Below are 23221 nucleotides of genomic sequence, written 5' to 3'. Positions count from 1 at the left end.
AGCTCTTAACATCCGTGATGTCATGATCCTTAGTACAGAGGACATCCTTCATGTCCTGTCTGCTAACGGAACAAGAATCTTGCTCAGAACATGCACTTTTGATTTATTCTCTGTTCTACAGAAAACTTCTTGATTCCTTTACAAAAGAAAGAGTTTTGTGAAATGTTTTCTTTAGGCTAGCACCCTCTTCAAAGATCATAAAATATGATTTTTCCCCATCTTGAAATAATTTATACACAAAACACCCTGTTTCTGGTGGAACCTCACATTCACTTACTCATACAGTGGAAAAATCACAAAATGTTCCCCATTCCGATTTTTCAAAACCCCACACTGCCTTTGATCTCCTTGCTGGGGGGTTGAGAAGGTTATATTCTCTGGTGGTCTCTCCAACTCACACCACAGTGCTGCATAAAGAGTACCCAGAACAAATACCCTGCACGATACTGGGTGGCCATCTTGCATGGCCTACACTTCCAGGGATAGATCCCCAAAGCCCACTGGCACCTCTCCTTGCCTACACACCAACCCTGCCCATCCATGGTCTCCACGTGATAGTCCTAAACTCTGCAAATAATGCATTGGATTTCAGTACCAATGGCCGCTCCCCTAGCAGGGCATGGTTCCTAACAGGACTCCCACAAAGCACAAGTTCAAGATCATTTGTTCCTAAGTACATATATGTGAATGGATCATGTGTCTAAAGAAATGAAACTTCGGGGCGCCTGGGTGGCTGCTGCCTTCGGCTCAGGTCATGATCCCAGGTCCTGGGTTCGAGCCCCACATCGGGCTTTCTGCTCAGCAGGGAGCCTGCTTCCTCCTCTCTCTCTGCCTGCCTCTCTGCCTACTTGTGATTTCTCTCTGTCAAATAAATAAATAAAATCTTTAAAAAAAAAAAAGAAATGAAACTTCTTCTACATATATGCCAAAAATCACACAATAATAAAATAAAAACTAGCTTTAGTGATCCACCAATAATTTAATCACTGGATCTTCCTACAAAAGAAAACCTTGGGAAGCCACCTGATCTGTGAGAAAACGAATTACCAAGACATCAGTCATACAAGGCCCAATTTCTGGGAAGTACATCAATACAGTGGACTAAGGCTATAGAAACGCTCTAATCATACTCATTACTTTTTCTCCTGGGGCACTTTGTTTCAACCAACATACCCAGAAAGAATCTGAAAAAATATAAATTTTAATGTACCTTTCCATATAAAATATCTCAGTGCATGACTCTATTATAACAATGCTTCAATTACATGTTCGTGCTTATTACTTGCATTTTTAGTTTGTTCTAATAACTTAAGAGACAAAGATCCTTTTCACTGCCAAACCAGTCAGCCAGTGAGATGCCCTTTCTATCACCTTCGTATTAAATTCAAATGTGTTGATAGATAGATAGACACTTTTTAAAATACGAGAAATAAATTATGGAACACACTCATAAAATCAATTATTAAAATCAGTAAAGTCAGAATGAAAATGAGTTGAGGTAATTGAATTATGTTATCCATTTGACAATAAATTATAATGACCCAATACTAATGGTTTCCTCATTGATATTTAATCAAGCAATGTTAAATGTAGCTAAGGTCATAAGTTATGCAACTCCAAGTACAGGAGAAGGCATGAGATTTCTTTGGTAACTTTGTATATGCAGGAGTCTATGAAGCTCTGTTAGGCTTTTAGGAATAATCAAAAAACCTAATATATATATATATATATATATATATATATATAAAGATTTTATTTATTTATTTGACAGAGAGAGATCACAAGTAGACAGAGAGGCAGGCAGAGAAAGGGGGAAGCAGGCTCCCCGCTGAGCAGAGAGCCCGATGTGGGGCTCGCTGAAGGCAGAGGCTTAACCCACTGAGCCACCCAGGTGCCCCGAAACTACTACACTTTTAAAATTGGGGGCAAGTCCCTGGATTTTGTTAGGTCACGTGATCCAACTTTCCCATCTGACTCTTTTCGCTGCTTCCAATCTTCTCTTCATATCAGAAGCACAATGGCCCCCAATGAATCTGCACAGAACACTTTTTTCTTTTTAATCCTGTCATTACTGTTCACAAATTTTAGTGGCTCTCCATCAGCCATGGATTGATTCTGACTCCCAATATGCAGGGTCCAGCACAGGTGGCTGCGGAGACCTCTGTCCTCTCTCTCCGTCCCTGCCCCCGCCCCAGAGCCGTGCACAGGGTCTCAGTTCCTGGCATCTTCCCAGCCTCAGCACCCACTCCTCATCGCCTCCGTCTTGGAAACTGGAGCTCTACGCGGTCAGCTTGTTAACATCAGTCGAAGAGAAACATTAAGGCGAAACACCTGACCTCCCTGGTCCCTCCCAGGCCCACTCGCGGCCTTGCATGTGACCGATGCCCACGGAGGTGAGAGGCTGACCCGTCCAGAGAGGCCCGCAGTCCCAGGGCCATGTTCTCTCTCTCTCTCTCTGCTGCTCACACCCTCCAACCCAGCAGGTGGAAACCCAGTGCTTGTGGAGGCCGAGCCCAGCCTCACACCGGCCGGCCAGCAGAGCAGCCCAGAGACCAAAGCTGCCCAAAGCTCTCCCACAAACAGAAAAGAGACAAAAATAAATAAAAAGAAACGGCAACTGAGTTACACACGGAAAATGTGCTTGTTAGGATTTATCTGAACAGAGCCTTCAGCCATGGAAACTCACAACAGCATCTCTAACTGTTCTCATTTCTAAAATACCGCCCGTTTAACCCCCGCAGCCACTCTGAAACCGAGAGCACTACTGATGTTTTTGCTGCTAGTTAGTGTTTCAAAGGACCTTTGCCCTAAAGCTTCACTAGCCCAGAGCAGAGCTAACGGGGGCCTCAGGGTGGGCCCTTCCTGGTGCTGGGTCACGGCCAAGGCCAGGCCACAGCTGCTCAGCCCAAGACATCTTTTTCACCAATGACATTCTCCACTTGATGAGAAAAGCAAACCAGAATTATCTTTCAGATTTAGCTACTTCAATCCCCAAAGTGTGAACTGGGGGTGGTTCGTATTCCATGAAGACTGTTTCTCTTTCTAAATCCTAAACATTTAAAAATAGCTCTCTGCTTGGGCTGGAATGTCATGTTCTGGTATTTTGGCCTCTTCAACGTGGCTCTTTTGTGATTCTGAAGCCATTTCACCGCTCCTGGAATTTGCTGGAGACAGACTCGCAAACAGAACGTCCTGGGAGGTGGGTGTGGGCAGGAAAACAGGCCAGTCCACCCGGCCCCAATGCATTTTCTCCAGGGAGCTTCCCTGCCTCCCTCACACCTGCAGACCCGCTCCCCATCTCCGCGCCGGTACACGCACTGCTCAGAAAGATGCAACCACCCGAAAAAGTTCAACTTTAGGTTAAAAAGCAAAAGGTTGGCAAGCACACAGCCTCCAAGGCATGTGAGGAAGGGGAAGAAGCAGAAGCAAATGTCAATGTCTGCATTTCCTCTTTCTTTCCAGGGTGCTGAAGTCCTTCCCACCTCCCCACACCTGCCTCTGCCTGCACGAAGCACCGTGCTGCTGGCCGTGTGCTCCCAGCCCCGCTCCGGGGGCCAGGCAGCTACATGGGCTTGCCCATCGGGGTTTGCGGGATGGCGGGGGTAGGCCCTGGGAAGTCAGGCAGCGGAAGCCGGGCCTCGCAGGGAGGAACAGTGGAGTTTAGGCACCTGCCAAGGCCCCAGATCCCTGGTTCCCTGCACAGCTGCAGCCTAGCTCCGGTGTCCCTCACCCAGTCCCACCAGGTGCCCGAACTGGATAGCCGTGACCCTCCTCTGTGCCCCCTCCACCCATCGTCCGTCCAGCCCTGGCTCTTCCTCGCCACCCCTCTGCGTCACCATCTGCAGCTCTGCAGGCGCATCTCCCTCCTGCAGACACGGTCCACTCAGGTCACCCTCTCACTCTGCACCCTCTGCTCGGCCAAACAAGAATTCGACTCTTGACCTACTGGGTGCCTCTGCTCCCCAGCTGAGCTAAGGAAACACACAATCTCCCTGATAGGGGTCTTGCTTCAGGGGCACTCCCAATGCTACCACGTGACCACTCTTTCTAGAGGACTTGTCATTCCTTCCCTGGTCTCCCCAAACTCGCAACCCCTCTTCCACCATGGCTGCCTCCACTGGCCACCTTGTTTCTTATTTCGCAAAGAAAATAGAAGCAATCAGAGGAAAACTCCGGAGTGAGCACCACACCTGGGTCCCCACATGTCTGTCACTAGCCTACCCTCCCCCACTTACCTGCAGGCCTCTTGAAGCAAGAACTGGTACCCAGGCGCACCTGTCGCCCGCTCAAGAAATGACTGCAACAGCCCCGTCCTACATTATCAATCTTCCGCTCCCTACTAACTTGCCGCCGGCCTGTAAGTATAATGTTAATGCTTCCAACCGAAAATTAATGCTCTCGGCCTTATTTATCCAGACACCGCCCCATATTCTGCTCCCTTTGCGGCAAAGCTTCTCACGACGGTTGTCAACAATATGTCTCCAACTCCTCCCCTCCGTCCTTCCCTCTGAACTCACTCCAATGGCACTTCTGGTTCCCACCGTCACCAGACCCACCTGCCATTCTTCTGTTCTTCCCAAAGCCACCAATGACCTGCCCGGCGCTGACCCAAGAGACCTCTCGGCCCTCATGTCATTGGACTGTAGCTTCTGACTCCCTGCTTCTGAGATGATCTCATGTGGCTTCCAACATCTCTAGCGGCTCCTGCTTGGTCTCCTTTGCTGCCTCTTCCTTCTCTCTTGGTCTTCATTGAGCTAGAAATGTCCCAGGGCCCAGTCCTCACAACTCGCTTTTCCCTGGGATCTCATCTGATCGTGTTCCTTTAAATACCATCCACAGGCCCAAAACTCCCACTGTGCACCAGCTCCCATCACAGTCCTCGCTAGGGGATGTACAGAACTGTCCACTCACCATCTGTCTTACAGCCTCTCAGTGTCTCGGACTGAGCTTCCAACCTTCCTGTAGCCCAGCTTTCTCTCTCCGCAGACTTCCTGTCTCAGTGGGGGACAACTCAATCTAGTTACAGCAGCTGAAATCCCTGATGTACTTAGATGTGACCCTTCCTCTTGCACCCCATACCCATTCTCCTGGGACATTTTAGGGACTCTATATTCAAACTAACCAGAATATGACCACTTTTCACTACTTGCTCTGCTACCAGCAGGACAAGCCACCATTATCTCTTGTCTGAATTACTGTAACAGATTTCTCTATTGACCTCTAAATGGTCTCTTCATCTACCCTCCTCCTCCACCCATACATCCTGTATCAATACAGAGGCCAGAGTGAGTCTATCCAAATGGATGCAAGGTACCTGGGTGGCTCAGTCAGTTATTTGGCTCAGGTCGTGATCCCAGGGTCCTAGGATCGTGTCCCTCGTCCCACCCCCTCTGCCACTCACCCTGTTTATGCGCCCTCTGTCAGAAAATAAATAAAATCTTAAAATAAAAATAAAATGGAATGCAGAGCCTGTCTCTCCTCTGTTTAATATCCTGCACTGATTTCCCATCATCAAACCTAGAATTCCCCAATGTCTGCAGTGCTAGACATCGTCAGCCTCCTGTCACCTCCTGACCAGCCCCCACCCCAACTCGAGTCCCTCTGCCGGTTCCCCTCCAGCCACCCTGCCTCCTTGGTGTTCCTCCAAGACACAAGGGAACCTCTGCAACCACCTTTTCTCCTAACTACAGTGCTCTTGTCCCAGACGCCAAGCGGTTAGTTAGCACAACTCCTTAAATCCATGTTCAAATGTCCGCTTTTTAATGACACCTTTCTAACCACTCCCTTTAAAACTGCAAGCTACCCACCCTCCTAAATTTGGTCTGCTCTTTGTTTTCTCCACGACATGCAGGACTTGTAACAAAACATGTAATTCTCTTCTTCACCTGTCAGCTGTCTGTGGTCTGTCTCCGACCCCGCCCCCACTCCATCCTCCACTCACACCCCCACTAAGCTAGGATCCCCATGAGAGTGGGGGTTTGCATCTGTTGTGTTCACTGTGGGTCCCGAGTTGGAACAGGGCCCAGGAGCACAGCCCTCTGGTTCTCCGTGAATTAATAAATCAGTGAGACCCTGGCCACATTTTCAAGACCTGTTTCCCAATCTACCAAACAAGACCAGCAAGATCAACCTCACAGCTTGTTAAAAGCAGTAAATGAGGACCCATGTGGAAATCTTCATAAAATATTAATTACTCTAACAGCTGAACATAATATGTTGAGAAACATCCTTAAAATTAATTCAGGAGCAGTGTAGTAGGTAATTGCTTACACGATGTAGCTTAAGAGGTACAGAAAAATCTACCCAGGCAGGGTTACAGTCTCCCCAGTGGCCAAGATTTTACTAAGACATAAACGAAGGTTTTCAAGCCTTCATTTTCCAATTTCAAAATTACCTCCGAGAAGTTCTGAGGGGAGGAGAGGAATTGTCTTCTGCCCAAGTCCCGGGGCCCCGACGGGCTTCCGCGCATTCAGCTGGTTCCTCCCTTCATGATAGGATGTTCACGCGGAGCCCTGGGAGAAGGTCTCAGGCACCGGGGTCCCTCCAGCCCTGGGGACCGGGAGTGTACCAGACTCAGCAGAGGGCTGGGCACCTGGGGAATGTGAGGAGAGCACAGGAGCTCAGAGAACAGGTTGCAGGAGGAGGAAGCGAGACCCACCAGGCTGACTTCAGCCACGCCAGCACCGGCCTCTCACATCTCCAAGCCAGGAGGGAAGGCAATGGATGGACCCACCAAAAACCGTACGGAATCAAACATTTGAGAAGTATCACGGTTCACTGGAGAGGTCTGTGGTATAAACAGCCCAATTCCACCCAGAAGTTAACAGATAAATCCACCCACACAGATAATTCTCAGATAATAAACTATCCCTCGGCTTGCACCTTCTGGCCACTCCCTTTCCAGTCACAGCCATCAGAGTTCTCCTGATTGGATTCCTACAGGGACAGATTCAGGTCCAAGGAAAAGCGAAAAATAAGACAAGATGATGTTCATTTTAATCCCTAAGGCAACCACTCAGAAAATAATTCCAAAACATATTTTAAAAAAGGAACAATGGAATTAAAATGGTGTACTATAAACTACTTAGCATAAAAGAAGACACAACAGAGGAAAAAAGGAACAGAAAAGACAAAGGACCCAAGGGAAACAAACAGCAAAATGGCAGGTATAAATTCTACCTTATCAGTAATTATATAAAATGGTCTAAATACTCCAATCAAAAGGCAGAATTTGGTAGAATGGAGTAAAAAAATATGTACTCTTAGAAGAGACCCATTTTAGAATAGCATCAAAAAGAATACGATATTTACAAATAAATTTCACAAAAGATGTTTAAGACTTATACACTGAGAACTACCAAAACATCATTAAAAGAATTCAGGGGCGCCTGGGTGGCTCAGTGGGTTAAAACCTCTGCTTTCGGCTCAGGTCATGATCCCAGAGTCCTGGGATGGAGCCCTGCATCAGGCTCTCTGCTAAGCAGGAGGCCTGCTTCTCTTCCTCTCTCTCTCTCTGCCTACTTGTGATCTCTGTCTGTCAAATAAATAAATAAAATCTTTAAAAAAAAAAAAGAATTCAAAGACCTAAATAAATGGAAAGACATCCTGTGCACGAGGGTCAGACGACAATGTTGTTAAGAAAGCAACACTCCCTGATCTGATCTTCAGATTCAGTGTCCTGTTTACTCAAATCCCAGGTTCTCTTTTTTTGTTGTTGGTTTAAAATTGACAAGCTGATTCTAAAATTTATATGGGAATGCAAGAGACTTTGAATAGCCAAAAGAACCTTGAAACAGAAGGAAAGTTGGAGTCATACTTCCTGAGGTAAAAAAAAAAAAAAAAAAAAAGCCAAAGTAATCAAGACGGTGTGGCCTTGGCATAGGGACAGACACACAGATCACGGGATTAGAACTGACAGTCTAGAAATAAACCCATACATCAACGGGTAACGGGTTGTTGACAAGAATGTCATGGCATTTTAAAGGGTAAGTGACGGTCTTTTCGGCCCCTGGAATGAATCACAAGATAAACTTTATACCTCTCACAAAAAATTAACCCACGACATGCCTGACCTCAATGTAAGAGTGAAAATCATAAAACTCTTCAAAGAAAACATAGGAGTTAAATCCTTGTGGCTTTACATTAGGCACCAGTTTCTTAGGTATGTCGTCAAAAACACACACAATTAAAAAAAAAAGAAATTTTAAAATTTCAGGTGTCAAAAAAACATCATCGATAAAGTTAAAAAAACAACTCACAGAAGGGAAGAAAATACATACAAAACATCCTACTGACAGGGACCTAGTATCTGTCCAGATTATATAAAGGACCAACTCAACTCAAGAGTAAAGAAGAGACAAATAACCCAAATCAAAAATGGGCAAAAAGTCTGAAGAGACATTTCCCTAAAGAAGAGACTGAAATGCCCAATAAGCTCATAAAATTTTCACCATTCGATTCACACATATTTTGTATGTTAGAGGTAATGTATACTGTGTTCTTATAATAAAGTAACATAAAGAAAAGGAAATGTTGTTAAGAAAATCATTAAGGAAGAGAAAGTACATTGACAGAACTGTACTGTATTTATTAAACGAAATCTGTGTATAAGTGGACCGCACATTTCAAACCCGTGTTGCCTGAGGGTCAGCTGTACTTTAAAATGGTCAGTTGTACCTCGTGAAACTATTAATAAAAAAGAAACAGCAGGGGCGCCTGGGTCACTCAGTTGGTAGAACGTTTGGCTGTTCATCTTGATTCCCACATTGGGTGTAAAGATTGCTGAAATCTTAGAAACAAACAAACAAACATCAACTGGAAAAAGCTTGAGTAAGGCAAGATCACGCCTGGATCTCCCACTCTCTTCTCAAGTGCAATGCCTGTTCAGGAACGTAACACCAACATCTGAACTTGGCTTATTTTAGGCGTGTCTGCTCAGGGAGCAAAGGACAAAATCAATTCCGTCTTTCTAGTCACTTCAAAGAGGGGCATCTGAGAGCAGCAAATGTTTAAATGTGACCAGACGTGAGATACGTCCTAGTGCATAGACCCACAGCTACTCCTTCCTCGCTGCTCTGTGGCTAAAATGACAAGCGTTCCCACGCGCAGCCTCAGCCCTGCATCGCTCAAGACCCGGCTCCTGGCTGGGAAGTCTCCCCGTGAAGGTTGGGGGGGGGGTCCCAGCTGCCCCCCGCGTCGCCGGGCACAAGCCCAGCCTCTTCACCTGTGGAAAAGGACCCCTCTTTGGTCCTGACACATCAAGATACGGACTCCAGAAAACATGACCGCAGTTTTGGCAAATTTATTCTCTGCCTTTACTTGGCAATAAATTCAGACCCTCCCAACAAAACACAATACAATGCAGTCTCTGACTGGCTGCTTACACCACTTCCCCCCAGGAAGAAGAGCTGGGCGACAGAATTAGCATCTTGAGCAGGAAAGAGAAGCTCTCTGCTCAGCCGGCGCACAGGCCACAGGAGACTTTTCTAGCTGCCTTTTAAAAAGATGTACAAAGGGAAGCCACCTGCAGAGCTCTGGACACAGAGGGGTGTGTCTGGAGCCCGTGTGGGCTTTCAGGCTGTTGGCAGGTTGCAAAGACCCTTGACCCCTCCTTTCCGGAGCCCCAGGGCCAGGGAGCTGCCCAATCCTGCGCCGCCCCAGCCCAACAACCGGGCTGGAGCTAAAGTGTGGCGGTGTTTCCCACCGGGCCTTTTCCATCCATGTGGAGTATGAGCGGCGGCAGCCTGCAGCCACAGCTCTCTGGCCTGGGTACCAGGCGCTGCTCTTAGCACTGGCCGGCCTCTGAAGCCGCAGGGCATGTGAGCGGTCAGTCCCTGTCCTGACATTTCCCCACAAGCCCCGCTATTGTTAGCGCGCAGCTCTGCAGAGCGCCAGGAATGCACAGACAGTGGTGGAGCCCAAGCCCAGTGGTACGCGCTCAGCTATCAACCTTTTCTGCCCTCCTACCAGCCTCTGAGATCCCGGGTAGGAGTGACACAAAAATGGATGGAATGTGGGGCGCCTGGCTGGCTCAGTCAGAGAAGCATGCGACTCTCGATGGGCTTGATGTCAGGGTTGTGAGTTTGAGCCCTGTGTTGGGAGCGGAGATTAAAAAAAAAAAAAGAAAAGAAAAGAAAAGAAAGGACTAAATTTATAACCGGGAGTTGGGAAGGCCTTTCAAAGTAAACCTCAAAACTAAAGAAGAAAAAAGATGCCATCAGGCCAGCAATGATTAAAAATTCAACACTGCTGGATTAAAAAGTCCATACTATTGAGTGTGGTGTAATAGGAAATTTCATTTATTGTTTTAGGAGTATAATAATAGGTGCCATTTTATTTTTTATTTTTTTTTTTTTAAAGATTTTATTTATTTATTTGACAGAGAGAAATCACAAGTAGGCAGAGAGGCAGGCAGAGAGAGAGGAGGAAGCAGGCTCCCTGCCGAGCAGAAAGCCCGATGCGGGGCTTGAACCCAGGACCTGGGATCATGACCTGAGCCGAAGGCAGTGGCTTAACCCACTGAGCCACCCAGGCGCCCCAATAGGTGCCATTTTAAAAATGATTTGGAAATAGATCCAAATATAAAACATGCAGGGGCACTTGGTGGCTCAGTTGGTTAAGGCTCTAACTTCATTTCAGCTCTGACTCATGACCTCAGGGTCATGGAATTGAGCCCTACATCAGGCTCTTCCCTTGGAATGAAGTCTGCTTGAGATTCTCTCCCACTGCCCATCCCCCTGCTCACTCTCTCTCTCTCTCTCTCTCTCAAATAAATACATAAATCTTCAAATATATATATTAAAAAACACACACACCTTTGGCCCACACGTGCCACCCTATTTATTCTACAGATAGACTGGCAAAAATATCTCCTATGTATGTAAAAACATAGTCTTGGTAGCATTCTTTGAAAGAGGAAACACTGAAAAGCTACTTAAATGTCCAGTAAGAGGGACAAAGTGAATAAATAACATGGTGTCATCCATGCAAGTCAAGAATGAGCCAGCCCTGGATGGGTTGGTATGAAAAGATGTCTAAGACATAACAGCAAATAAAAAGACATAGTACAAGACAGTTTATACAACAATCCAATTTGTGAACGTAAATTTAAGTAATACATTCACACATAATTTTTCTAGAAGAATGTAGGAAAAGGGAAAACCCACTGATAATCATTTTAGACTAAAGGGAATTTTACTTTTCATTTTATTCCCAACTGAACTTTTTTTTTTTAATTTCTGCATTTATAACTCTAAGGTTTTAGAGATAAAGATTTTTTTTTTTTTTGAGCTGAAGATTTTTGATGTAGTATATTGCCCATGGAATAATACACACTGAGGGAAAAATAATATTTTTGTTTGGTCTCACAAAAGATCACATTAAGTGCAAAATATTGCAACTCTGAATTAAAATCCCACAAAAACACCCCCTTGCTTTGCATTCTCAGGTCCCTGAAGCAAATCCTCAGTGTGGGGCCTGTTCTCACATCTAAACTAGGACTGGTTAGTGAAGACTCATCCTCTTCCTCCTTGTCTCTCTCTCCTCTCCATGATGGATGCACTTTTAGACTTGGTGTCTAATGATGACCAGTCACCAGCCCAGAACTTTGCTCATGAAGAAAAAGCGCCCCGCTTACCTACAACTTCTCACACACAGACACAAAAGGAACCCAAAGGCAATCCTTCTTACTTCTCCCCCAATCTTTCAGTTTCCACGTTGAGGATTTCTCTTAGCTGCTGCCCAATGTGCAAGTTTCTATTCCCCAAGTCAACACAGTCCTATGCATTTCAGCCTGAGCAGCCAGGATAAGTAGAGGTTTTCACATATGCGATTTGTTTGACTTTAATATGAATAGAGGTCTTGTCCGGAGTCAAGAAAGCAATCTCTGTCTACAGGCATTGTACACTAATGGTCGTGCATGCTGGGGGACAGAGGGCCCCACGGGCTTCCCTTTAGAGCTGTCCTGCAGTTAGTTGTTCCACATTTGTCTTCTCTGGGGGAAAATGAAATACTTTCTCCAGTAATGAAGACATTTGTGAAATTAGCTATGGAACAAATTCATTGGCTCATTGACTATCAATTAATTAAATGAGTTGTTTTTTTAATTCTCTTGCTGTGATAAAAGGCATTTGGCTAATTCCACCATCACTCCTGATTCTGAGAAATGACTCATAAAAAAATGAAGCTGATTCTTAGCTTTAAACCTGCTCACACAAAGAGCTGACTGATTTACCCAACTGGATACTGAATTAGGCACAAAACAAGAAGCTTGTTAGAGCAGAAGCATTACTGAAGGGAGGGGGGGTGGTTTGAAATGGTGAGATAAAACATACACCAACTTTAAAGAACTTGGAAAGTAATCCCTTTGACTATATAGTTTGAAGGTAGATTTTATGTCCTGATAAGGGGGAAACAATCTCCAGATTAAGTAGCAAAAAGCAATATGCAGTATTTCCCACTTATAAAGGGAGGTAAGGGGGGCAGGTGGGCAAGTATATGGAAGAAAGTGATTGGAGGCTAAAGGCCTGGGGCAGCAGAAAGAATTTCATTGTACTGTAAAAGTTTTTGTACTGCTAGATTTTTAAATTTTAATGTAATATATGTTTTTATTGACATGAAATTCACATGACATAAAATTAACCATTTTAAAGTAAATGATTCAGTGGCATGGATTACATTCACAATGCACAATCAGCACCTCTAGTTCCAAAACACTTCCATCTCCCCAAAACAAAACACATCACTCATTAAACAGGGATTGCCCACCCCACCCCCCACCACCCAGTTCCTGAAAAACAGCAATCTGCATTCCATCTCTATGGTTTTACCTATTCTGGCTATTTCATATAAAAGGGATAACACACTAAGTCACCTTTTGTGTGTGGCTTCTTTTGTACTTCACTTTTAAAGACTACCATTTACATCAACTATTTCCTGAAAATATTCTATCCAAGTCACTCATTGTAATTTTTTTTCAAAAATATTTGAACACCTAATATCTGTAAGCCAATTGTATCATGGTCCATAGATGGCAGAGAAATGAAACAATCCATGCAAAGATTATCCAGATAATCATTTTCTGCTTACTAGGGCAAAGGTTATCAGTTGACTGAAAATTCTGAACACACAATGGCTGCAGAATATCTTGCAAGCTTTCGCAAGTCATCTAGAAGAAAACGTTGGGGCCAAAGCTGGAAGGGACTAGAGGACTCATTACATTTTACTTACAGGTTAGAAAGTCAAAGCCTACATGCACAGAATTGGCCAGCTTCACGCTATAGCGAGAGCCTATGTCCACTACCATGGCCAGGCCTCCACAGAGCTAGTAAGTGGACAAGAGCAAGGAAGAAGAGCACACATGGGTATAAAACGCAGGGTAGGAGGGGCCCCTGGGTGGCTCAGTGGGTTGGGCCTCTGTCTTCAGCTTAGGTCATGATCCCAGGGTCCTGGGATCGAGCCCCACATCGGGCTCTCTGCTTGTCAGGGAGCCTGCCTCCCCCTCTCTCTCTACCTGTCTCTCTGCCTGCTTGTGATCTCTGTCTGTGAAATAAATAAATAAAAATCTTAAAACAAACAAACAACAACAACAACAAAAAATGCAGGGTGGGAGCTACAGGTTTCAGTGCCAACATGTGTAGCGTGGGGAAGCTAATTGGTCACATCTTCATCAGGAAAGGCTGGACAAACGGACAACCCAGCCCTTCAAGCTACCATCAGAAACTGGGTCACAGGGCAATCCAACCCCCCAAATCTGGAGAGAGGTGAGACAGAGAGTGACAGCCAAGACCCATTCACCAGGAGGAGAATCTACTGGGGCCACACGTGGGAGGAACACCTGCATGGTAATTTGCATGAGTTGCTGGAGCCACAGCCTTGAGGGCACCCCTGCATGTTCATGGGTTTGACACTCCCCATTCCCAGGGAATCCCACATGAGGTTCTCATAGCAAAGAGCCAAGAAAAACCCATTCCCAGTTGGGCCAGGGGAAGAGTAACCAAATGAAAGATGGCTAGAATGGTTCACAGACTCATCCTGCAGGCCTCTCCTAACCTGAGGAAGGGCAGTGGCCTGACTCTAGCTCTTCATCCTCCTCGGCTCACCCAAGGAGGAACAAAATAGTTCAGAAACTCTGGAGAGGGCTGGGTACAGAGGCCTGCTGGGAGACAGAAGTTTCATCCTTCTGATGAAGAGAATACGGAACATACCCCCCCTCAACTTACCGCCTATGAACGGGCTCCCATACAATCACAATGAGTGACAGTTAGAGATCTACAAGAGATGGACACAACTCAACAAGGAGAAAATGCTAAAGACCACAAGGCCCTAGAGGAACTGAAGCCTCAGGTACCTCTGGCTTCAGCACAAAATGAACACAATTCAGCTCCTAGCCAGATCAGCCTAAAACCACACCCTAATGGCCCTTTACCTTAGTTCCTACACCAAATACCAACAACAATGAAAAATCCACAAAGCATGCCAAAAGGCAAGAAAAATCAGAATCAACAAGCATCACAACAAAACTCAGAGAGGACACATACACTGGAATTATCAGACAATTTATAATAATCATGATGAATATGTTAAAGGTGCTAATGGAAAAAGTAGAAAAATGCAAGAACACATGGGTTCTATCAGCAGAGAGATGGAATTTTAAAGAACAAACCAAGGAAAATGGTAGAATAAAAACCCTACTAAAGAATGAAGAATGTTGGGGTGCCTGGGTGGCTCAGTGGGTTAAAGCCTCTTCCTTTGGCTCAGGTCATGATCCCAGAGTCCTGGGATCGAGCTTCACATCAGGCTCTCTGCTCGGCGGGGAGCCTGCTTCCCTTCCTCTCTCTCTGCCTACTTGTGATCTCTGTCTGTCAAATAAATAAATAAATAATCTTAAAAAACAAAAACAACAACAACAACAACAAAATAGAATGAAGAATGCCTTTGTCAGGCTCACCAGAAGACTGAGCATACCTGACAGAAAAAGCAGTGAGCTTGAAGAGAGTTCAACAGAAAGTTCCCAAAAACAAGAAAGACAAGCAGAACAGAACATCCAAGAACTGTAGGATAATTTCAAAATACATAACATATGCATAATGGGAATACTAGAATAAGAGAGAATGGGGAAAAATTATTTATTTTTTTAAAGTGAGAATCATCGTTGAGAATGTTCCAAAATCAATGACAGACACCAAACTATGGATTCAGGACGCTCAGAGAACATAAAGCAGAATAAATACCAAAAGAAAAAGAAAAAGTACACCTACTCACACAGCGGTGAGTTGGAAAAATCGAAGACAGAGTGCAATTCTTTAAAAAAGCCAGAGCAGGGGGGTGGGGGGTAGAACACTGTACCAAGACAGGAGCAAGAAAAAGAATCAGGTCTGATTTCCCTTCAGAAACCATACAAGCAAGAAGAGAGCAGAGTGAAATAGTTAAAAACTGAAAGAAAATTACCAACCTAAAATTCTATTTCCAGCAAAACTATCCTTCAAAACTGAGAGAGAAAAAACACTCTCAGATAAGCAAAACCTGAGGCAGTGTATTACCAGCTGTTATGCACTGCAAGAAATATTAAAAGTTCTTCAGAGAGAAGAAAAGTGATTTGTCAAAAATGCAGATCAATGTAAACACAGGAAAAGAAAGAAGGAATAAATGAAGTTAAAATAAAATATTTTGGGGGCACTTGGCTTCCTTAGTAGGAAGAGAATGGGACTTTCGATCTCCAGGTCATGGGGTTCAAGCTCCATGTTGATTGTAGAGATCATTATAAATAAATGAATGAATGAATAAACTTAGAAAAATAAAATAAATACTTTATTTTTCTTACTTTTAATTGATCTAAAAGAAAATTGTTTAAACACTAACAACAGCAATGTATTGGGTAATTATAGCATATGGATAAGAGAAATGAGCAAAGTCATAAGGGAACAGAGAGAAGATCCCACAATACTGTCTAAAGATAACATCATTACATATCAAGTGATACAGTATTATTTGAAAGTGGGCTCAGTTTACTTAACATATATTGCAAACTCTGGGGCAACCACCAAAAATGTTAGAAAGTTAGAAAACTGTTAGAAACTACCAAAAATGTATAACTGATATATTAACAGAGGAGATGAAAAGGAGTTATATACAATATTAAGAAGCAAAGAAGTCAGTTAAAGAAGGAGAAAAAAGACCAGATGTAACGACCAGAAACAATTACGGGACACCTAGCTGGCTCAGGGGATGGAATTTGTGACTCTTTACTTAAAGATAAAATTTTTAGGGGTACCTGACTCAGGCAGCAGTAGAACATGTGACTCTTGATCTCAGAGTTGTAAGTTCAAGTTCCACTTTGGGTGTAGAGTCCTGGGATCAAACCCAGAGTCAGGGTCCCTGCTCAGTGGTAAGTCTGCTTCTCCCTTTCTCTCTGCCCCACCTCCCTACTCATACTCTCTCTCTCTCTCTCAAATAGATAAAAAAATGTCTAAAGAAAAATAAAATAAAATCTTAAGATAAATAAACACAAAAATAAAATCTTAGGGACGCCTGCCTGGGTGGCTAAGTCAGTTAAGCAAATGCATTCAGCTCAGGTCATGATCCTGGGGTCCTAGGATCGAGCCCCGCATCAGACTCCCTGCTTGGCAAGGAGCCTGTTTCTCCCTCTCCCTCTGCCTGCCATTCTGCCTACTTGTACTCTCTCTCTGTGTGTCAGATAAATAAATAAAATATTATAAATAAATAAATAAATAGATAAATAAAATCTTCAACAATTATGAACACTATGGATATTAATTCAATTATATCAGAATCACTTTAAATGTAAACTGTCTGAAAATGTTGGCTAAAAGTTAAAAGAGGGGATTTTCAAGGTGAATAAAAAAGCCAGACTCAATTATGTTGTTTAAAGAAGTCCACTGTAAATAAGAAGGCTCCATTTGAAAGTGAGAGCTGGAGAAGGATAGAGCATGCTAATGCTAATCCCGCAGAGGCTAAAGTAGCTATGTTAATTTCAGACAACACTAACTTCTGAACAAGGAAAATCACTGCAGATAAAGAGGGACATTACATAAGGACACAGGGGTCGGTTCTCTAAGACATAGTAACACTAAATGTATATGCAACTAGCAACAGAGTATCAAAATACAGAAGCACAAACTGGCAGGCCTGCAAGGAAGAAATACACAAATCCACAGTCCTAGCGGACACACCGTTCTGCTCAGGAACTGACAGATCCAGCAGGCAGGCAATCAGTCAAGACATAGCTGAGCAAAGCAGCACCAACAAACAACTTGATTTATCTGACACACAGAATATTCCAACCAAGAATAATAGAATATACTTTCCTCTAGCTAACAGGGAATGTTCTAGGCCATAAAACCCACCTTAACAAACAAACAAACAAACAAAATAAATAAAATCGAAATCATTAAGCTCTGCTTTCACATCACAATGGTCCTAAATTACAAGTCACTGACAGAAAATTGGAACATCCCCAAATATCTGGAGATTAAACAGCACACTTTTAGATAACATTTGGTGCAAGGAAGAAGTCTCAATCAATCAATCAATCAATAAAAAACATTTGAAATGAATGAAAATAAAAATAAAAGTTACCAAATGAGTACCATGTAGCAAAAGCGGCACTTATGCGGAAATTTATAACATTAAATGCATAGATTAGAAAAGCAGAAAGATCTAAAGTCAGCCCTCCAAGCTGCCTCTTTAGGAAATGAGAGTTAAGAAAGCCATTTTAAGCCCAAAGCAAGCAGAAAAAAAAAAAAAAAAAAAAAGACACAGTAAAATACTGGTCAGAAATCAATGAAATCATAAACAGGAAAACAATAGAGAAAAACAACAAAACCCCTGGGCTGGTTCTTCAGAAGATCCATAAAATTGATAACATCCAGTCAGGCTAAAATCGTGAAGAGTAAGAGGAGTAAAGATGTCCCGTGCCTACCGGCAATGTCACGTTTTTGGGCATCCTCACCGAAAACATACAGCAAAACAACAATTAAAAGAGGAAAGATAGTGAAAGGAGGAAGTATGGCATTATTTCATTTAGGTTGTCCTCATTTTAGCTGAAAAGCTAAAGTGTAGCAGTCTTGACAGGTCTGATGGTTTTGGTTTTTGAAGACCAGAAGGGCAGTATTTTATTCGACTAGGACGTGTTTTCCAGAGGGAAATGGGGTACAGCAGGCAGCATTCCCCACTCCCTCACGTCTCACTCCATAAAGTGTCAAAGGGTTACTTGTGAATCTGCCTTTTGGTTAGGCCTTCCACAGTTTCTCTAAGTTTTCTTATTCACGATCTGTTCAATCCTTGCAGAAGTCCCGAAAAGGAAGTAATCTGAGTACTATTTCCTCTCTTTAGATGAATAAAAGGAGAAATTTACAGAGAGTCTCGAGGTTTGCAGAAGACCTAGCACATTCTGAAGCCTGGAGCGGATTTAGAGCCCCCATCCCTGCAGTCTTGCAACCTCGCCCTCAAGCCGGGACCACACCTGCTCTGCAGTAAGGTGCTCGGCGGTAATGTGCCCTGCAGGCCCCACGGTCCGTCATGCTCCTGACGTTAACTGCCCATGGTCAGATGAGCAGAGCTGGGACATAAAAGCGCCCTGAAAGAGGGCCCAGCAGGAAAAACATGGCAGTTCGGATGGCTTGTGTTATTTATCAGTAATAGGAGGCTTCTCCGTGTTCCTTCCCCATTCCTCTTCGAGCCCCCAGCAGCCATCAGCCACTGCAGACACGATTCATTTATCTGCTGGAAGATACCTTCGTCGTGTATGAAATAATAAAATGTGTGTGTGTCAGCGGGCAAAATTACAATTAAATGAATTTTAGAACGAGAATCATTTAGTTCATTGTAAAATATAACCGCAATTAAAAAAAAAAAGTAGGGGCACCTACTTAAAGTCAGTTAAACGTCTGATTTTGGATCTCAGCTCAGGTTACAGTCTCGGGGTCTAGGGGCTGAACCCCATGTCAGGCTCCATGCTGGGCCTACAGCCTGCTTAAGAGTCCCTCCCTCCCTCTGTCCCACCTCTCTCTCTGTCCCTCTCTATTAAAAAAAAAAATCAAAAACATTAATTGCCACAATCCTTAGGATTTAGGATCCCTTTTCGTCAGCATATTTTCTAAGTTTGAACCACTTGGCATATGACAACTGGGTCTCACAGTTGTTTTCGCTTGATGATGTATTATAAACATTTTCCCATGTCCACAATCTCCAAAAATCTTATCTAATTAGAGCAGGATATTTACTTAACCATACTTAGATGTTTTCCATTTGGGACTGCTTAGATGTTTTTCCATTTTCCACACACGCACACACACACACACACAGAGGCATTTGTTCAATGCTTATTTAAATGCTATTTCCTTCTTTTTCCCCACATTGAATATCATATCCTTGAGCTAGATTCCCCAAAGCTCAACTGTCAGCAGGATTTGTGGTTGCAAATAAAAATCCAGCCTTTATCCATCTGTCCTTAAGCCATCCCTCCCCCTCAGCTGGCCCCAGTCAGGCCTACAAACGTTTTCCTTCTGCGGAGCCAACGTGATTTACCCTTGACCACTTCCTGTTCTGTCGGAGCCTTCATCAGATTAGCCATCATATTAGCCAATGTTCCTCTTACCTAATTCCTCTTAGAAATCCTTTCAAATAAGAATGTCTTGTTTACTGAGAAAAATCTTTCTTACTAACCAAGGTACTTTTTATTGTGTCATGGTAGTTTCATTGTAACCAGACTGACTGGAGATACACAGAATGGTATTGGTAACATACAGAGGGCCCGTACAAGGAGAGAACCATACACAATTTAAACTAACATCATACGAACGACGTTTGCAGCTTCCAGATGCTTATTCTTGTCAGCAGCTCATTTAAGGGCGTTTGCCATTTGGGATCAGCTTATAGATGCCATTGGGTTTAAAAACCACCCTGTGGGGATGCTTCAGAAAGAAGAACGCATAACACTTCAAGCAGATCTGAAACTTCTTTATTTATTTTTTTAAATGGATTGCGTTGAGTTAAAACTTTAACACCCTGAAGCGGCGGGTACCAGGTCCTGTGTTGGGAACAGGAGGAAGATGTGTCCTTCCTCCAGGAACCCAGCCCGCCACAATGCACCCTAAGAAAGTGTGACAAACAGACGTGGACATCTCAGCCTCTGCTCTACGGCCCAGGAGAGCTGCAAAGAGGACAGAAGCATGGAGGACAGTACCTTGGTCAGAAAGGTTTTACCTCCCGGTAAACAATGCCATCTTTTCAGGTTAAATGTAATTTCTATAAAATTGTGCCTTGAGTTTCTCTAGACTAAATGGCAGTTATATTTTGTTGACATAATAGGACACGTGTGTCAACCTCAATTCTCCAGGTTTTTTGGGGTATTTTTCTTTTTTTAACACTCTGGAGCTAATACTGGTTTCCAAGATTTAAAAATAGTTCATTTTGTAAAGCTCATAGGCCAGAGGCTCAGGGCCTGCTGTGTCCAGTGAGTAAAAGGATGCTCTCTCCACACCACGTCATCCACAAAATGCCAGAGCAGCTCAGGGACTCCATGAGGCCTGAGGGGCCACGCAGAGCTCCCAGGAAGTGGCAGAGGGGGACTGGCAGGGTGCCTGGCAGAGAAGGGAGCGGGATGTGGGAGAAAACAGGTGATGTGGGGGCACGGGTATCCTGGGATGCCCTGGACCATGGGGGCATGTCAGGTGACAGCCGGCAATGCAGCCAGCCAGGGACAACAGGCCAGAGAATGGAACCAGCCAGCAAAAGACACAGGCTTCCAAGATGCCGGAGAAAACACGGAGCAGCTATGAAAGCAGGGCTTCAAGGAAGAAGGCGCTCTGTCCAACAGCCTTCCCTGGGCCTGAACGTGCGGGACATGCGGTGGGCGCACTTTACTTGATCCCATTAGGCTGGTAGGGAGAGTGCCCGTGTATGGGGAAAATCACCAGCAGGGGAGGGAGGTGGTTGGGAGACAGACAGGGGCAGCCCGGGGAGGGGGGATGAGGAGGACCTATAGCAATTCACGCGGTGCCAAGGTGAGAGTCAAGGCAAATCTCAAAGATCAAGATGTTGTTTGTCCAACCCAACCTCCTCAATTCATACACTGAAAAAAACACAGTCCAAGGATATTTCTAACTGAACTGATACCGAATTGAGCTCAGTCCCTTGAAGAGTAGACGCCAAGTAACACAGGCCACAGAGAAGAGGGTGTAGGGATAGGCGGGAACCTCAAGCATCAGGCCTCAGCTCCGGACACCCAGTGGGGGTGACAACAAGAACACAGCCCGGATCAGCACCACACGCGCTACTGAGCGACTCGCCAGTGGGTGACCCCAGCCGAGGCCTCTACACGGGGGTGTGGAGGCTCGAAAGCCCAGTGAACCCCCAAAGAAACACATGGGGACCAGTCCCTCCAGACCAGTGCTACGGCAAGGAAATAGATACAGCGAGGAGATACAACGGGGGCCGCTCCTGTGATTTTACATTTTCTGGCACTTTTTTTTTTTTTTAAGATTTATTTATTTGAGAGAGAGAGAGAGAAAGCAGGGGGAGGAGCAGAGGGAGAGAGAGAATCTCAAGCAGACTCCCCAGTAAGCAGGGAGCCAGACACAGGGCTCGATCTCAGGACCCTGAGATCATGACCTGAGCCGAAATGAAGAGTCAGAAGCTTCATGGACAGCACCACCCAGGTGTCCCCTGCCACATTTTTTTAAAACGTAAAAATAAGCAAGGGAAATTAACGTTAGTAACATTTTATTTAAATAAATAACATCACGTCAATATGCAATCAATATAAAAGTGATTACTGAGGTATTCTGCGTCTCTACTCTGTGTTTCTCATGAGATCCCGGAAACCTGGTGTGCTTTCTACATGCACAGAAAGCTCCCTCGGGACTGGTCACAGGCTCAGGAGCCCAGGTAGCTACAGGTTACATGCTGGTCCGTCCAGCGCCCCCCACTGCCCTGGTGCTCTCCCCCTTCTGCCCGGGTTTGCTTCTGCCGCACCAGGAACAGGTCCTGCCTTCCCCAGATAAACCCGGTCTTGTAGACAGCAGCCTTCCCCGCCGGGCTGGCAGGACACAGCCCAAGCCAGTCCTGAGCTGGTCCCCAGGAGAAAGCCTGCGCCCACAAGCCTGCATGTGGCCAGGAACTGAGAGAAAACAAGGTCACCGTCACGGAAGCAGGGCACTGGGCCAAAGGAGAAGGAGTCATGGGAGTGATTAAAGTATTAACAGATAAGAACTGTCCCCTCTGCCACTCTGCGGCAAGGGGAATGTTCATTTAAGAAGAAGGAACTGAAAACACTTCCTTCTGAAACATGCTCACGTTTGCCTATTCCAGAGCCCAGTCCCTGGGTGAGGACTCCGTGACTAATCAGCATTAAAAACAAAAGAAAAAACACACACACCCTAAATTCTGAGCTATTGCACAAATGGGAAAAAGCTGAGGATGAGTGGCATTGCCACAGGATAAGGGACTCCTGGGTGTCCCAACCGGCTGTTTTTCCTGGAATGAAACCGGAATTTACAAAATCCCAAAAGTCTAAGAGGGTCACACCTGCCCGCTGATTACATAACCCTGTACCCCGTCTCGTTCTGGAAATGCCTCCCCAGCCCCCTTCCCTCCCTCCTTCCTTGTCCTCGCCCTCACTCTCACTGCGTATCCCTTCCTCCGCCTTGGAACCGAGGAGGTTTGCTGGAGGAACGGGCAGACAGGACAAGAGGAGGGAAGGAGGAACAGATGAATTTGCTCCGGGACTCAAGCCTCTTCGGAGGGGAAAGAGGCCTACGCAGTTCGACCAGTACTCATGGAGCACCTACTCGGTGCCAGGCACCGGGCCGGCTGCCAAGGGGCACAGAGATGAGCAGGACAGGGCGGTGACTCCCTGCTCCTCACCGCACTGGAAACTACAAATAACTCGGGGAAGGTTCGGATGTGTGCACGCGACACGGGCAAGACCCCGAGACCACGTGAGCCACGTGCACACGGGCCCCAACCTCGCCCGGAACGATTCCCACCTTTCAAAGCAGAGCAGGTGAGCCAAGCAAGCAAGGGCAAACCCACGCGGGCAGCGGGCTTCGCGCTCCGCGCTGTCCCATCCGCTCCAGGACCATCCTCCCGGCCCCCGTGGCCTCTCCCTCCCCCAGCATCCCGTTCACCTGCAGCCACGGTGTGCTCCGAAAAGCCCATTCTTCTTGGACAGAAGGACAAGTGTCGCCAAACTCCCGCCACC

The 23221-nt window shown here is 45.2% G+C and overlaps 1 protein-coding gene across 2 annotated transcripts in view; it reads right to left on the bottom strand.

Moving 5' to 3' along the window:
• RNF144A (ring finger protein 144A) overlaps nucleotides 1-23221 on the bottom strand; it is a 105010-nt gene that overhangs the window by 73694 nt on the left and 8095 nt on the right. Inside the window, exon 2 of one of the 2 annotated variants that reach the window (XM_047745551.1) lies at nucleotides 6395-6592. The exons of the other annotated variant lie outside the window; for it this stretch is intronic. The gene's annotated coding sequence lies outside the window, so the exon portion shown is untranslated. The remainder of the gene's footprint in view (nucleotides 1-6394; nucleotides 6593-23221) is intronic. 2 annotated transcript variants of the gene reach the window in all.

This window comes from Lutra lutra, chromosome 9, assembly GCF_902655055.1.
Source record: "Lutra lutra chromosome 9, mLutLut1.2, whole genome shotgun sequence".
Taxonomy (NCBI): domain Eukaryota; kingdom Metazoa; phylum Chordata; class Mammalia; order Carnivora; family Mustelidae; genus Lutra; species Lutra lutra.
The sequence above is the reverse complement of the archived record's forward strand: the minus strand, read 5'-3'. Positions and strand labels throughout refer to the sequence as shown.